This window comes from Larus michahellis, chromosome 5, assembly GCF_964199755.1.
Source record: "Larus michahellis chromosome 5, bLarMic1.1, whole genome shotgun sequence".
In the NCBI taxonomy this organism is placed as follows: Eukaryota; Metazoa; Chordata; class Aves; order Charadriiformes; family Laridae; genus Larus; species Larus michahellis.
Genome location: NC_133900.1, coordinates 7,749,579 through 7,755,578, shown reverse-complemented (window position 1 = coordinate 7,755,578; position 6,000 = coordinate 7,749,579). Strand labels below are relative to the sequence as shown.

Genomic DNA, 6,000 nt, shown 5'->3' with positions numbered 1-6,000 from the left:
ATATAGTGTCTATCTCCTGATGTGCCCAAATATTCCTGCAGCTTAAATACTGACGCAACATTTTGAGCACAAAAAGCTGTGTCCATTGGCTTTGTGACAGCATTTGAAAAAGGCCAGGTCACTGTGCTACAGATTTCCTGTGCCTCTGGGGGAAACCTTATGGCCGTCTTTAGTGAGCAGTGCAGGCTTCTGTGGTTAGCCCTCTCCGTGTTGCAGGTTTTTTGTATGGGTGATCTTTTCCTCAAATGCAGTCAGTCACATGAAATACGTTTCATCTTTTGTTCTGTAGTATAAACAGTTTTTATCTCAGTCAATGTGGTTTCAAATTAGAAATTACTTGGGGTACCTATTTTTGCTATGGCTTTTGAAAAAGGAAATTGCACGCTAAACTGGTGAACTTGCACATATTACACATGTGCCACCTCTTCTGCTGATGAATCTCCCTGGAGTAATGTGCTCTTATCAAAAGGAAAGGTGGTTGCAGTAATCCTCTGATGAGACTTTTAGCTTTATGGTTAGAAACCAGTATTTGTACTAAAGAAATACTGACAAAATCTTTCCTCATGCTCATGAAGAGTTGAATAAAGTGTTAACATAACAATAAATGAATGGGTCTACCTCTGTAAGATGAATCTGTTGAAGAACAAAACTTTGCAGTCTGCTGTTAAAGGGAAGATGAGCTGAATCTGAGGGGGGATGTGAGTAACTTGGTAAGCCAAATGACATGATACCATCTGCACGATTTGGGTGACTCCCAAGCTGAGGCAATCTTTCTCTTGGTTGTCTTTTACAAACAAAACATGGACATTTTCAAGGACTCAAGTGGCTGGGACAGTTTGTCCTTGTGCAGGCTGTCTGAGAGCTGGCAAATCCTGCCGCCCAAATGCCCCAAACCACAGCCTGGGAGCCCTGGTTCAGGCCACGACTCGGGAGGAAAGAGTGCCATCTGCTGAAGAACAGAGTCCAGTTTTCCTCCCTTTTTGATCTCTTATCCACATGCTGAACAAGACTAACAGTCCTGGTAGAACTGAAAATGGAAAGGTCAAAACAGAATGTGGCACGGCTACAGGAAACAGGAGCTCAGCCTGCAGAAAAATCTGCCTATCCCAGGGAGAAATGAACTGAGTGTTTTTAGTATTGCTCCATTACTTCTTTTCAAGGCTGTTGAATGCTGGGAAGTGTTGTTTTGTTTTGTTTCATCTATGCCTAGGAGAATAGCTTGGAACTTTGTGAGAGCACGTTCCAGTTTGTTCTTAATATATAGCAGATAAAGAGAAAATAATGCATCCATGCATAAAAATCACTTTATGCCCAGATTGCATTCAAGAGCATCTGGGAAACTTTGAAAGCTTTATTACAGAGTGATGAGGTCTATTACGTGAAACACAAAGAAGATAGAGTAAATTACCTTGTCAATCTTGCTTCCTCCCTTTTCCTCATTTCTGTTGCTTTTCCCTTTCTCTTACTTAAGCTGCCTGATACAACTTCACACCTGTTCTTCAGAAGAAAAGCCAGTACATCCGTCCTTTTCCCTTGGTGCTGATATTAATACTGTACTGTCAGCATGTTTTCTACCTCACCAGGCTGGTCCAGCCATTTCAACGAGAAAGGAGACTTGCCTTGAGGGTTTTTTTCAATGCTTTCAAAAGGCAATTGATGTGATCTAGTACTCTGAGAGAAGAGCTGCGTTACTACCATGGTTACAATTCCCACTGAGTCCAACGGAGCTGCAAGTACGGTCCAGTCTCACAGAAATAGTCTCTTTCCACTAAGACAATTAATTTATCTTGTAGCCAAAACGCTGTTTAAAAAACCCCAAATGCCTGCTGTTTTCTTCCTCTTTGTTACATAGCAGACTCCCAAGGAAGTAAAAAATCGGCATCACTGGTCCCTTAGATTAATTTGTAGTCTACATTTTTCCTAGTTTCTTTTTGCATTGAATTTCACTTCATGGAAAAATACTAGTCTTACTTTCTTCACTCTTTATTATTATAACATTTTTTTGCCTGACTACATCGAAGCTTTATTGAATGGTATTTACTATCAGAGGTTATCATTTATTCAGATGGAAATGCTTTTCATCTAAAAGCAATCTGCTTACATCTTTTGGCAACCGAGATCATAAAATGCGCAACGTGAACAGGAAGGTGCCTCCTTAATAATGACTAAGCATTGCATAACCTGCCCTCGGCTAATAAAAAAAAGGCAGTGCTCTTTTTCAGCCTCAGTTAAATTTTAAGATTCTCTGGCTTTGCTGTCCCAGTCACACAACGTATGCGTGGCTCTCCTGTGTTGCTGTTCCATAATCATCTTTTTTTCATGATTAATATGGTGCATTGGTGTCAAAAGATGATTCGTTTGCCTATCATTTGAGCACCAAGGACGACTCATTTGCCTGTATCTATTGGACTTTTTTGGTTTGCTGCTCCCTTCTTGTCATGAACTCTCTTGTAGGTGGGTTATTAATAAAAGCAAAACATCTGTCCATCTCTGGTTACACCACTCCAGTTTTACATTATGATAACAGCCAGCATTAGGGTATTCTGTTTAATATTTAGTGGACTGTTTATTGATGCCCCCATAATAAATAATTTTTGAGAGTTTATGAGACATCAAAGGCATTACTGATTTTGATACGTAGATTTTATGATGAGGAAGTATTTCTCTCCATTCCTCGCTGTAGAAAATTGTTGTCTTAAGTACCTTCCATAAGCCAAGATGCAATAAAGCCTAGGAATTGCATGTCCAAAAAGGCTTTTTCTGAAGTATAAACTCGCATAAAAGAAACTCTTAAAAAACCTGCACCCCTAATATAAGCGTTATAATTCATAAGAGACAGGGAGGAGGTATTAGTATCCTACCTTTAGCTTAAACATCAGGCTCGCTTTATACCATCACACTGGGCCTTCTTTTGGCTTTAAAATCCAGCGGGGGGGGGACGGATACATGGATTTGTTCCACAGCAACTCAGGCAGTCCTGGGCCTCCCAGAGTGACCTGTTCGATTGTCAGAGCTGGGAGATGGGGAAAAAAACCTCGTCCTGCTCCTTAAGCTCTCAGGTGAGGGGTTTAGGGAAGGCTTTATCCCAGCTGATTATCCCTAAGAGCGGAGTGCGGCCTTGGCCCTCGCGCGCCGCCGCCTCAGCGTGGGGGCGCCGGCGCCATCTTGGGGCGGCACCGGGGCTGCGCGCCAAAGTGGGGTCACTCAGCTGAGGTGAGGGGGGGAGGCGACTTCGCTCCTCCCGGGAGAGGGAACAAAATGGCGGTTCCAGCTGTGAGGGTGGTGGAAATGTTATCTTGGAGTTTACAAAGAGGGCAGAAATAGATGGGAGCTGAGTCCTGGTTGGAGAACGAGGTGAGCTGGGAGAAGCTGGTGAGTCTTAATTCTCACACCCGGCCTGTGAGGAGAGCGAGTGAAATCCAGGAGCCTTTTGGCCATAGCCTCTTTGAAAAGTCATAACCAGTGACTGCTTTTCCTGACTGGATCTATGGCAAATGCTGTTGGGAGGTGGCAGAGACAAGATGCCCATTTATATAATAGATAATGCTCCTGAGGGACTATCGATTAGGAAAGGGGCGGGAACAATATCTCATTGACCCCTGAGGGACAAGCAGGTGCTGGAGGATATGTAATCAAGGAGAGGCAATAAAGCAGGCCTGCCTTGGCCTTATTAGTGCTGCTTTGCTGAAGGTGTGAAGATGGAGCTGCTTTTCCCACTTCATGTCTTGTGGAAGGACAGGGCAGAGCAAGGAGGCACTGAGGGAAGGTGAGAAGATGGAGCTGCTTTTACAACTTTGTGTGCTGTGGAAGGCAAGGACGGAGCAAGAAGGTGCTGGTGGAGGTGGCAACAGAGTGGCCTGATCACAAACCCTTTCCTGTGGGGTGTTCGCGTTTGAAGGTTAGTGACAGTGAGGAGCACTACACAGAGTGGTCATACAGAGTGGTTTGTTGCTTTGCAGTACCACGGCTGAATTATTAACGTGTCTGGTGAATTTTACAGTTTTGAATATTTACAGTTGCTTAACATAAGGAAAAGCAGGTAACTAGTTGAGGGGTGTGGCTAGTTTATAAGAATATAGAAAATGTCCAGGGGTAAAATAAACTTCTTATCTGTAACTCTGTAGAAACTTGTGAAACTCAGCCTGACAGGTTTGTGTCAGTGAGATGCTTTGTTTTGGTTTAGTTTTCCTTTGAAGCATCAGATACTGTTTATTGCATATGCTTGTTCTTTGTAGGATTATAAAGCATGTATAGCCTTCTTAATAGTTCAATTTAGAATTAAAGTCAGGATCTGTGCTTTCTCTCTAGAATAGCAACAACAAAGACTTTTGTTCTGACTTGCGGTATATTTATTCTTTTCACTTTAATGGAGACTACAGCTAAATTCCAAACCAACCTTACCATTGCTCTATAGATGTACTAGAATACTACACTGTGTGGCCCAAATATTTAATGCAACGTAGCAGAAATATTTACTGTGAGCTAAGTGCCGTTGTCATTATTCAGGCGAAATATTGGAAGAACGCAAATGTAAAACATCTTTTAAAGAAGAGTGAATAACATGAATTTTTAATGGGATTTTCTTCTTCTGTGTGTGACAATCTTTGCCAAGATATGAACTACCAGCACTTTCTTGGGCAACCACTGAGGCACACCATGTGAAGTCAACTACTATTTTTGATGATTCTTAGTTAAACACAGGGAGATGCTATAAAGCTTGTCATCAGTATTCAAGAATAATTAAATATAATAAGGGGAATATGTATAGAACCTATAAACAACAGGAGAAAAAGGTGAATTTAAAGAAAAAAGTAAAAAAACACAAACGAAAAGCCACCACCAAACAATCTGGTCTAAAACTTCTGTGTATTTGCAGGGGAGTGGGAGGGAAGGGGCAGGGGAGAAGACATTGAAAATTAACAGAAGTCAGGAAGAGCTATACTTTCATAAAGAATTTTCATATTAATGAGAGAAGGTGGTTCAGTCATATAAACGACATGTGGGGTCAATGCGTGCTGTAGAATGAGGCAAAAATTTAATATAATCTTGTCCCATACGAAAATAAATGAACTACTTTTTTTAATGTTCAGTGCTTTCTGGCTTGGATAAAATTTGACAGTTTTGTGTAAAGGGAAGAATGGAAATGAAACAAATTTCAGGAAGCTTTATACATTGGAATTGAAAGTCTTTAGCTAATCTTTATTGCACAATCCTAAAGACAGTGTCATGCAGATTGAAAAATATTAATCAGTAAATAATTACCGGTGTCATTGACTCATAAGTAGGAGGAAAAACATTTTAACCCAAGCAAACTTTGCTAGCCTGTGGTCCTGGTACTGAAAATTAGCAAAGGCATTTATTTTTTTTTAAAGACAAATAATGTTTCATAGAAGTTGCGAAATATTTGAATTTGTTGCAGCTGAGGTTATAAAATCCTTTGTTATACTGGGTAGTATTATTTTACTTAATAAAACTGATTTGTTTCTGTAATGGTTGGTGCTGGGGCTGCTAAGTATCAGGTGAGGAGAGTCAGAAGCACAGTATGGGTGTTCAAACCTCTTACCTAGCAAGGGACTGACTGTATCAAACTATATTTGAATATAAATTGGATATTTATCCAAATTGTGGGTTTTCTTATGTGTGTTTATTTCTTTAAACAAAGATTGGTCATCACTAGATGATTGTCATGCACAGCTGATGTCTGAATTGCACCGTCAGGGAGCAGGAGCAGGCAGTTTTCCTGCAGTGGATCTTAGATACTTAGTTGGAAAGAATTTTGTATTGAGAATGTTTCTCCTGCCCAAACAAAAACTTTCACCCGTATGGGTTGTGGTTTTAGTTGTATAGTTTGTGTGGGATTTTTTTGTTTGCTTTTTTGTTTTCAGTTTGATACAATGCTGCTCACAACTTAATATTATGGTTTTTCACGTTTCATGCCACTGTAATCATCACCTGCTAGGCACTAATCTCTTAAATTTTAGTGTCAAAGCTCCCTCCTTA

General features: G+C 40.7%; 1 long non-coding RNA gene across 1 annotated transcript in view; it reads left to right on the top strand.

Annotated features, from left to right (window-relative positions):
• Positions 1-3,779: 3,779 nt before the first annotated feature.
• The window catches only part of LOC141743922 (uncharacterized), a 148,249-nt gene continuing 146,028 nt past the window's right edge, over positions 3,780-6,000 (top strand). Inside the window, exon 1 of the long non-coding RNA XR_012587252.1 lies at positions 3,780-3,898. This is a non-coding gene — a long non-coding RNA (uncharacterized LOC141743922). The remainder of the gene's footprint in view (positions 3,899-6,000) is intronic.